Source organism: Mustela nigripes, chromosome 5, assembly GCF_022355385.1.
Source record: "Mustela nigripes isolate SB6536 chromosome 5, MUSNIG.SB6536, whole genome shotgun sequence".
Classification (NCBI taxonomy): domain Eukaryota; kingdom Metazoa; phylum Chordata; class Mammalia; order Carnivora; family Mustelidae; genus Mustela; species Mustela nigripes.
Genome location: NC_081561.1, coordinates 60,150,482 through 60,161,779, shown reverse-complemented (window position 1 = coordinate 60,161,779; position 11,298 = coordinate 60,150,482).

The window sequence follows — 11,298 nt, the reverse complement described above, 5'->3', positions numbered from 1 at the left end:
TATTTAATTGTCCAGGACCTCTCACTTTCTTCCAGCTTTATTATTGGCTTTTTTTCTGCCTGGTTCCTGGCACTCACTTGATCTCTCCTATAAGCCCTGGAACCCCTCTGGCTAGTAGAGGCATCTTTCACCTGTGCTGGATTCATGGCATCTCTCAGCCTTGTCCCTGACTCATTCCTCATCTCATGCCTAGAAGCATTATTCCACTGTAACTCAGGGGTCTAGACCCAAACTCCAGGACTAGACTAGCTGGTGAGTATTTGGACCCCCTTGGAGGGGCCATTTAACATCTAGCTTACTTATATGATTCTTCCATTTATTTCTAGAGAGAGTAGATGGGAACTTTTTACTGGCACAGTAGTTACTTTCTTATAACTTCGTTGGTCATGTTTCAAAAGTAGGAGATATGTTATTTTCTGAAACATGAATGGAAACTCAATTAGCACTTAGAAAGGCAGACAGCAAATGGGACTATTGCCGTGAGAAATCTGGATTAGCCAAGTCTTCTGGTTGGAAGGGCATCTGAACAGGGAGGACATCGTTTCAGGCTAAAGATATTAGTTAACTGCACTTGTAAGTTCCTCATGTTCAGATGTTTGATATTTTCTCTTGGGTCTTTCTCTTTGAGGCCTGTTATTAGGTTCTTATTTGAGGTGCAGAAATCACTCACTTCAAAATTACATTGTAGGCTTCCTGACAAATTTACCATTGGTCTTTCCATCCAAGGAGGGTCTGAAAAAAAATCGGAGTCTTTTAACAGCAGCAGCATTACAGCACCAATGCTCTTCCAAGTCCAACACAGGATATTGGGTCACGTCCTGACCCCGCACACTGAGTCCAGCAGCCAAAATGAATCACTTTATCAGCCACAGAGTCAAAGCTACGAGCAGAATTGCTTAAGGAAGTTTCAGCATTTCCCCCATCCGGCAGGAAATGACTGAAAGCGGAGCCAAAGGGTGATATTTGGGGACCGATAACGACTAACGAGGGGGTGTCTCCACCTTCCTGGGGTTGTCTTTTTCTACCTGTGCTCCAGGAGCTTGGCTAGAACGTGGTGGGTCAGGTGTGATGAGCAGTGCAGTCAACCCGCAGTGTCGCCCTCTGTGAGCCATCTGGCCTTCGTGGCGCCCCATTTCCGCATAAAGTCACAGTGTTATGTAAGATTGACAACTCCTAGCACAGGCCGTGGGTTGCTTGGTGCATTGTGATTGACTGTGACATGTGTCGCAATAAATTATCACCGATTACATTTAAAGGAGTGACTTTGAAGCCGCTCCTGGACACTGTCCCTCTTATTTGCTTGCACTGAGATCCGCTTGCCTAAAAGACTAGAAGGTGAGCGGGCTTCCTGGGAAACAAGGCATCACAGACCCAGTGGTTAAAAACAGCCGAAATTTAACCTCTCATAGTTCTGGGGTCAGTTGTCTGGTGTTGATGCGGTGGGGCTCCCTCCTGACGCTCTGGGCTGCCTCTCCTCTGGCGAATCATGAATCCTAAATAGCAGCGGGAACATCCCAGCCACTGGTGGGCCGCCCGCACTCCTGAGGATGATCAGCTCCCAGGAGTGTGTGCTTTTCTGAAGACACAGATGTCTCTGGAAAAATCAGTAAAACACTGCAGATAGTTGAGGACATGACCTTCTCCGACTTTCAGACTGCTTTTCAGGAGTCCTTCATCTGACTCCTGGGACCTTTGAGATGGGTGCTACCGAAACACCCCCAGGTCACTGGGGTCTGTCTCCTCTCAACGTTCCAGACAGGACATTTGTTTGAGATGTAGTGATCATTGTTGCTTTTGGGTGGCGTGCCACTGTGTGGATTCTGTGTTATATTCATCCAATAAAAGATCCTTGGGTTTGTTTCTATTTGTGGCAATTGTGAATAAAGCTTCTATAAACATTTAGGTAAAAAAAAGTCAATGCATATTGGTATTTATTTGCAGCAAATGCATGGCAAGTCATTTCTAGATGTAAATGAGAACTCTGAAAATGTTTTTACAGCCATGTATTCAGTTCAAGAATAACCATTTCTAATCTGTAGTGACTAGGCTTGACATTCCAATAATAGGGCTGGATTCGGGGTCCTGTGACCTCTGCAACTGCCCAAGATCTTACGCTTAGAAGGGCCCCTGCTTGCTTTAATGCTTTGCTGGAGTTGTTTTGAAATTCTGCACTGGGACCCACAAATTATGTAGTCAGACTAATAAGCATAATCAATGGGAAATTTTCATAATTGTTACGCTTTCCTCAATCTCTCGAATGTTCATATACGACAGGTTTTTTTTTTCCTTAACTTCCCCCACCCCCAGTTTGAATATTCTCTCAAAAAGGAAAAGACAATATTGAGATGAAAAGAAGGCCATAGCTGAGAAATTTAAGAGCATGTGTTTTCCCCACCTGGCAAATTAGTTCTGGCCATTAGTACTTTCCAGGCTGTGCCTGTGTTACCAGAGAGTCTGACCTTGCCTGACCAAGAAGGATTGTTGTGATAAGAGGTGACTTTCTGGAACACCTGTGGTAACCTGTGTTTCTCTTGAAATTTTACCTGTCTCTTCCATTATGATTGTTCATGGTTACAGTGTTGCATGATTTTCCATGTTATTAATTCACGGCTTGTAAAATCTGGAAAGCCTCTTTCACTGAGCCCAGTTTGACCAGGACTCGCTGTCATGGGTAGCGTATTCATTCTACAGCTGTCACAATAAATTACCACAACCCTGTTGCCCTCGAGCAACAGAAGTTTATTTTCTCACACTTCTGGGGACCACACATCCAGAATAAAGATGTCAGTGGTGATGGTTCTTCCTGGAGGCTCAGAAGGAAAATGGTTCCACACCTCCCCCCTCCCTCCAGGGGGCTGCTGGCAATCCTTGGATGCCTGCATCTCTGCCTCCATCCTCATGTGGTTGCCTTCCCTGAGTGTCTGTGTTGGCCTCTGTGTGTCTTTGGATTTGCAGCCCACCCAATAATCCATGGTATCCTCACCTGGAGAGCCTTGACATCGTTCCATCCACAAAGATCCTTTGGGCATATAAGACCGCATTCACAGGTTCCAGGTGGATAGATCTTTGGGGAGTCATCACTCCGCCCACCACAGCTAGTACATGCCTTTCTGTGGCCCAAATCCCTTCAGCCTCTATGAGCCAAACAACTTCTGCTTTAAATAATGTCATGTGGTCCTGCTGGCTGTGGCCACGGGGACGACCGAATCCCGGACTCACTGGTGCGCAGGGCTTCCAGCCTGTGCCAGACACTGTACGTTTCCAGGAATTTTGCAAAACCCATTTATTTCACCCAGCCATTACTAAAAACTAAATGGTATAAATTCACAGTGAAGTAAGTGATAGTAAACCCCAAAGCTGCATATGCTCGGGACGCATCACTTCCTGATGGTTTCCCCACATTTTACTGTTCCGCGCTCCAAGGTTATGCACGTCTGGCGCACCTTCAGGGTGTACAGCTGACCGTCTCTCCGCAGGGCCAAGCAGAGCTCCCCTGGGAGCGGGACGTCCGCCGTGGCGGCCGGGTTCACAGCAGGTGCTGCCCTTCCAGGCCTCCCCCCACCACCCCCAGAGCCGGTCGTCCAACATTTCTGAGCACACTCGTGATGCTGGGAGCCGTGACGGTGAACACGAGGCCAGCACCCTCTGACGACGGATGCTAGGTCTCCTGGACATTAGGTTTCAGGGAGCAATTCCCTAACTGTGCCCAATGAAATGCGATTTGTAAGTTTTTAACTGGCGTGCAACTTAGCCTGTTCCTAAATTCACAAGTCAGAAGAGATCATTTGCCAGTCTACGTTTCTTTACTTCTGTTTTTGAAAATGATATTATTGAACCTTGGATGATGGCATAAATGTTATCAAGAGTGCAAAGCTGATGGTTTGTCACCACTTGCAAACCTCTCATTCGGGTTAGTCCAGGGGTGATCTGCCAAAGAAGCTCTTTGGGGTTGGACAGGCTTTTCACTTGCTGGGATCTAATGGGATAGTTTAGTTTGAGTTTCTTTTTCTTTTTCTTTTTCCTTGGTTATGCACCGCCACCTCAGGCATTAGCTGAAAGTGAGCTAAATGGCCCCAGAAACCAGCAAGAAGATTCTGAAGGTAGTAAGATTCTAGAATAGAATTGGTTATCTGGAGGTATTTGCATAGGGAAGCCCTTGGGTCTGGTCATCTCTGGTTGAACCCGCCATATGTGGGAAGCTGTTAATACCCTCAGAGGGCTTACTCCTCTGCCCAGGTGGCTTTTGACTCAGGGAGGAGTACTTAAGATCCAGGAAAAACAAATCATAAATATAAGCAATTACAACTGAAGAGAAATATACTTCTAAAACATTAGAAACTCTACCTCTAGAGAGTATCACATAGAATTCAAATCCAGAAGGTGAGCAGAGACCTGATTTGAAAAGACTATTGCAGCTGGGGAAGGGCGACTGTTAGGAGGGGGAAAGAGTGATTGCAACAGGAGAACAGTGACATGGTACCTACTGGTGTCGCAGAGATAAGGGGAAGGGCTCCTCTTTCTTTCTTTCTTTTTTTAAGATTTTATTTATTTTTTTGACAGAGAGAGTCATAGCGAGAGAGGGAACACAAGGAGGAGGAGTGGGAAAGGGAGAAGCAGGCTACCATCTGTCACCATATAAGGCTATTAAAACATAAATCTGGGGGGCACCTAGGTGGCTCAGTGGGTTAAGACTCTGCCTTTAGCTCAGGTCATGATCCCAGGGTCTTGTGATGGAGCCCCGCATCAGGTTCTCTGCCCAGCAGGGAGCCTGCTTTCCCCTCTCTCTCTGCCTGCCTCTCTGCCTACTTGTGATCTCTCTCCTCTCTGTCAAATAAATAAATAAAAATTTTAAAAAATCTTTAAAACATACATTTTGTCAAAACAACACAATTAAAAATGGGCAAAAGAATTCAAAGCACATCTGACCAAAGATGTGTATAAAAAGCACATGAAAATAAGCAGTTGAGGGGTGCCTGGGTAGCTCAGTTGGTTAGGCATCTGCCTTTGGTTCAGGTCATGATCTCATCCTGGGATCAAGCCCTGAGTCAGGCTCCCTGCTCAGCCGGTGGTCTGCTTCTCCCTCTCATGCTCTCTTTCTCTCTCTCTCTCTCAAATAAATAAACAAAACATTTTTTTAAAAAAGGAAGTAAGCAGTTAAAAAAATGTTCAATATCATTATCCCTCAGGGAAATGAAAATTAAAGCCACAATGAAGAAAAAAGAAACCACAATGACATACCATTTTGTACCAGTGAAATGCCTAAAATTAAAAAGAGAAATAATTAAAAGTTGTGGCCCAGAGGTAAAAAAAAAAACAAAAAAAAAAAAACAGGAAATCTCAGACACTGGAAATATAAAGCACACAGCAACTTTGGAAAATAGCCTGTCAGTTTCTTTTTTTCTTGTTGTTAAGATTTTATTTATTTATTTTTCAGAGAGAGTGAGAGAGCATAAGCAGGGGGAACAGCAGAAGGAGAGGGAGAAGCAGGCTCCTCGCTGAGCAGGAAGCCCAACTCGGGGCTCGATCCCAGGACCCTGGGATCATGACGAGAGCCAAAGGCAGATGCTAAACCATCTGAGCCATCCAGGTGTCCCAGTCTGCCAGTTCCTTAAAAGGATAAACAAATTTACCGTAAGATCTAGGAACTTCACAACTAAGTATATGCCCAAGAGAAACGAAAACCTATGTCCACACAAAGACTTTTATATATTCATTATAACATTGTTAATCACAATAACCCAAACTGGAAACAACCCAAATTTCTTTCAATGGATAAATGAATGTACAAAATGTGGTATATTCAAAGTTGTGTATATTCATGGAATACCTTTCGGGAATAAAAAGGAAAGAACTACAATGCCAGGTTGGTTCAACATCTGAAAATCAATTCATGTAATACATTCTGTTACTAGAATAGAAAAAAATTACACGATCATCTCCATAGACAAAGAAGAAGAACTTGACAAAACCCAACCCTCTTTCATGATTAAAAAAAAAAAATTCAGCAAATTAGGAACAGATAAAGGTCTGATAAAGGTCTTCTATTAAAAACACATAGCTGAGGTACCTGGGTGGCTCAGTTGCTGAAGTGTCTTGAGTCTCAATCTTGGCTTAGATCTTGATCTCGTGGTTGTGAGTTCAAGCTCTGCATTTAAAAAAAAAAAAAATCGGGACGCCTGGGTGGCTCAGTTGGTTAAGCAGCTGCCTTCGGCTCAGGTCATGATCCCAGCATCCTGGATCGAGTCCCACATGGGGCTCCTTGCTCAGCAGGAAGCCTGCTTCTCCCTCTGCCTCTGCCTGCCTCTCTGTCTGCCTGTGCTCACTCTCTCTGACCAAAAAAAAAGAAAAAAAAATCAAACCCACACAGCTAATATCATACTTAATGATGAAAGACTTCAGTGCTTTCCCATAAGATCAGATGCAAGACCAGGATCTCTGCTCTCACCACTTCTATTCAACGTTGTACTAGACAGGCTAGCCAGGGCAACTGGGCAAGAAAAAAAAATAAAAGGCATCCAAATTGGACAGGTAGAAGACTATCTCTATTTACAGGTGACATGATTGTGTAAATAAGAAATCCAAGGAATCCAATAGAAATTATTACAACTAATAAACTAGTTCAGCAAGATTGTAGGATATAAGATCAATATATTTTTGAAGATTTTATTTATTTATTTTACAGAGAGATATATAGAGAGAACAAGTAGGCAGAGTGGCAGGAAGAGGGAGAGGGAGAAACAGGCTCCCTGCTGAACAGGGAGCCTGATGTGGGGCTCAATCCCAGGACCCTGGAATCATGATCTAAGTTGAAGGCAGTCACTTTAACCAACTGAACCACCCAGGCATGCCAAGATCAATATTTTTTGAAAGATTATGTATTTATTGGGTGCCTGGGTGGCTCAGTGGGTTAAGCCTCTGCCTTCAGCTCAGGTCATGATCTCAAGGTCCTGGGATCGAGTCCCGCATCAAGCTCTCTGCTCAGCGGGGAGCCTGCTTCCCCCCGCCCCCCGCCTGCCTCTCTGCCCATTTGTGATCTCTGTCTATCAAATAAATAAATAAAATCTTTTTAAAAAAAAATAAAAGATTATATATTTATTTAAGTAATCTCTACACACAAAGTGAGGCTTGAACTCATGACCCTCAGACTATGAGTCACATGTTCTTCCAACTAAGCCAGTCAGGTGCCCAAGATCAATATTTTTTTTAAATTATATTTTTATATACTTCCAGTGAACAATCCAGAAAATGAAAATTATTAAAAAAATCTAAGTAGAATAGGCCAGTCACAAAAAGACAAATTTGTATAATTCCACTTACTTTAAACACCTGACTATTCAAATTTAGAGAGACAAAACAGAATACTGGCTGCCAGGGGATGGAAAGAGGGGGAATGCAGAACTAGCATGTAATGGGTATAGGGTTTCAGTTTGGGAAGATGGAAAAAGTGGTGTAGATAGATAGCAGTGATGGCTGGACAACCAAGTAAATATACTTAATACCACTGAACTGTATATACACTTGAAATGTATAAAATGGTAAATGCTATGATATGTGCATTTTATCACAATAAAAAGAAGGAATGAAGTACTGATACGTGTTACAACTTGCATGAACACTGAAAACATTATGCTAAGTGAAAACAAGTCAGTCACAAAAGTTCACAGAAATGGTGCCTGAAAGTCTAAAATAGGTAAATCTATAGAGACAGATAGATTAGGGCCGGTGGTGGGGGCAGCGTGGGAGTAGCAAGGAGGTTATGAATGAAAGACGGATAGCTAAAGGGTGCAGGGTTTCTTTTTGGGGGTGATGAACATGTTCTAAAGTTCACTGTGGTGATTACTGAATATATATATGAATATAGTCAAAACCACTGAATTGTACACTCAAAGTGGTACACTTTGAGTGAATTGTTATATGTGAATTATCTCTCAGTAAGACTGGGTTTTTGGTTAAAGATTTTATTTCTTCATTTGAGAGAGAGAGAGAGAGAGAGAACACAAGAGAGGCAGAGGGAGAGGGAGAACCAGACTCCCTGCTGAGCTGGGAGCCCGACATGGGGCTCCATCCCAGGACCTGGAGATCATGATCCCAGCCAAAGGCAGAGGCTTAACCATCTGATCCACCCAGGATCCCCAGAAAGGCGATTTTTTAAAAAATATTTTATTTATTTATTTGACAGAGAGAGAGAGATCACAAGTTGACAGAGAGGTAGGCAGAGGGGGAAAAGCAGGCTCCCTGCCGAGCAAAGCGCCCGATGCGGGGCTCCATCCCAGGGCCCTGAGACCATGACCTGAACCGAAAACAGAGGCTTAACCCACTGAGCCTTCCAGGTGCCCCTGTAAAGGCTATTTTTTAAAAGAAGAATGGGGGCACCTGGGTGGCACAGTCAGTTGCATCCAAATCTTGGTTTGGCTCAGGTCGTGATCTCAGAGTCATGATCAAGCCTACATCAGGCTCTGTGCTCAATGCAGAGTCTGCCTGAGACTCTGTCTCTCTCTTCCTCCCCCCCTCCCACCCTCCTCTCTCTCCCCCCACCTCTAAAATAATAAACAAATAAATCTTTTTTAAAAATGAAAGAAGAATGAACTACCCATACATACTACAACATTGGTGAACCTCAAAAACATTATATGAAGTGAAAGAAGTCAGATGCAGAAGGCCACATATTGTGTGATTTCATTTATATGAAAGGTCATCTTTGGGAAAGAGAAACCAATGATGGTTTGGGCAGCCCTAGTTCATATCGCCTTCCTAGTTCCTAGTCCCTTCCTAACCTTCAGACTAGCGTCCCTTAAGTGACCTCTCAAATGGCGACCTGGCATGAAGAAGATGTGGGTGGGATGAACAGTAGCCATCCTTGCCCCCTTACTCCAGCAAACCACCCTGCTAACAACTGTGGAACAAAGGGCAAGGCAGAAAGGAGAAAGTAAGCCAAGAGGGGACCTGGAAAACAGAACCTATCTCCTTGGGAAGCTACCATCTGAGAGAATTCTTCATTCCTCAGAAGTACCTCTACTGCATTCTCTTCCCTCCCAGCCCCTCCTAGGTCCTCACCTGAATCTGCCCACACCCACTCCCACTATCTCTGTGAGTGCTTGGGCACCCATGCTCAGTTCTGTGAAAACGAATAAAGGAAACCTCCTTCAAAATGGAACAGGGAAGCCACAAAGAGGGGGCTATCTTGCACCACCGCTCATGGAAAGATCTGAGCTTGCAGAGCTCAGGAGGAAGGAAGATTTCCTCCCGGCCCAGCAACAGCAAGCTGCCTTGCCTTGCAGCCACGTCAAATGCTCATTTTCCTCCAGTGGATTTGTGTTCAAAACCACCCCTTCCAGTTTTCTCCTTTCCTCTATAAAAGGACACTCTCCTCTTCTGTTCTCTGTACTTGCCTATGGTTTGCCATCATTTGGGCGTCCTGAACGGCATCTCCTCTGCTAGTCCTGAATGAGCTCATTTGCTGCTCCACAACCTTTGTCGTTTAATTTTTAAGGTGAACACTTCACATCAGATCTGGATATGATAAGTCTGAAGTCAGTTTTCAAAGTTGTAGAATCTTCCTTTAGCCATCCAGATTTTGGAGAATTGGGCCATCCTTGCATAATACGATATATGAATTACCTAGTGACCAATGATTTTCTCTTCTCTCTCTTTACCTTGTATTCACATCTATCAGTCTCTCTGCTTACCGACAGCTCCCCACAGTAAAAGGAAGAAGACAAAGTTATACCCTTAGCCTCATTTTTCAGAAACTATGGTGTAAAATTTCTGTGGGAAACTGGCTGAAACTAAGGGGTTAAATGATACGGACTGGAGAAATCATTTTTTTTTAATATTTTATTTATTTATTTGACAGAGAGAGATCACAAGTAGGCAGAGAGGCAGGCAGAGAGAGAGAGAGAGGAGGAAGCAGGCTCCCCGCTGAGCAGAGAGCCCGATGTGGGACTCGATCCCAGGACCCTGAGATCACGACCCGAGCCGAAGGCAGCGGCCTAACCCACTGAGCCACTCAGGCGCTCCGAGAAATCATTTTTTTCAAATGAACTTTCCTCCTCTGTGTTCTGGAAAAATGTAAATTATTTGGTTGTTTGTGACAGTCGGAAATTATCCTGCCAGTGGTGTGGTGTGACTCTTTTACCAAACTTCCTATTGAAAATGAGTGCATTAGAGTATTACACAAATGCAGGGGCCGAATTCTGTGCCACCTTCTTTAGATGGGCAATGGGAACTCGGGCTCTCCCTGTGTGCCTGAGCACCTAGTTGACCCTGGGTTGGGGCAGAAGGTGGCACAGGAGGAGTAATCTTTAAGTATGCTCCATGCTCAGTGCACAGCCTAACTCAGGGCTTGATTTCAGGGCTCTGAGATCATGGCCTGAGCAGAAATCAAGAATCTGATGCTTAACCAACTAAGCCACCCAGGTGCCCCACAAATCTATATTTCTTTCCTTCTTTTTTTTCTTTTTTTGAATTTAATCTTTATTTACAGGATACTGAGAGATAGGAGACGCCACATAGAAATAAGAAACCCACTGAGAGGAGGAGTTTCATACAGTTTGTACAGTTTGGAACTGATGAAGTAGAGTTTCACTGTAAAAAGTGCTACAATAACAAAACACATTTAAAAAGAGTTCCTAGTAGAGAAACAGTAAGACAAACTTCTACCAAACAGAGTATACTGCAAACAACTTCCTGCCTCAACTGTACAATCGACAAGTTAAAGGTCCCAGGAGTGCGATCCTGAACTTGGAATGTATAGCCCTCAGAGGTAGTTTCTGGCACAATATTCTGATCTTCCTCCTCCTCTACGGAGAAATTCTTCTCAATCAAGTTCAATGAAGCTCTGTACACAGACCCGTTTTCATGATTTTGTAGAGCTTCAGTTTTGCCCAGACCTCCACATTCTTCGATAATTGTACTAAGTTTCTCAGTTTCACCTAGTTTCTCAGCAGCCTGAAAGATGTTTGAAATGGCATCCAGAATAAGTTGGTATCTTTTGCAATTAAGAGGTTCATCAAGGGCTCTATTATGCCACAATGAACAAGGTATACAATCTGCTCAACTGTCCCGCCACTTGTACAGTTGGTCAAAGCCCGGACAGCTTCCTTTTGTGTCTTAAATCCTGCCTTAGAGAGAACACCAACCAGGAATAGGACTAATCAATGATTCACAGCTTGATGTATGTGGTCTTGGAGATCAACTGTAATGTTTGACATTGTCCACGTGGCTTTCTTCTGAATATGCGTTTTGGGGCTCCTTAGCAGGCTGAGAAAGACGGCAAGTGCTCCTGCACCTATTACAACC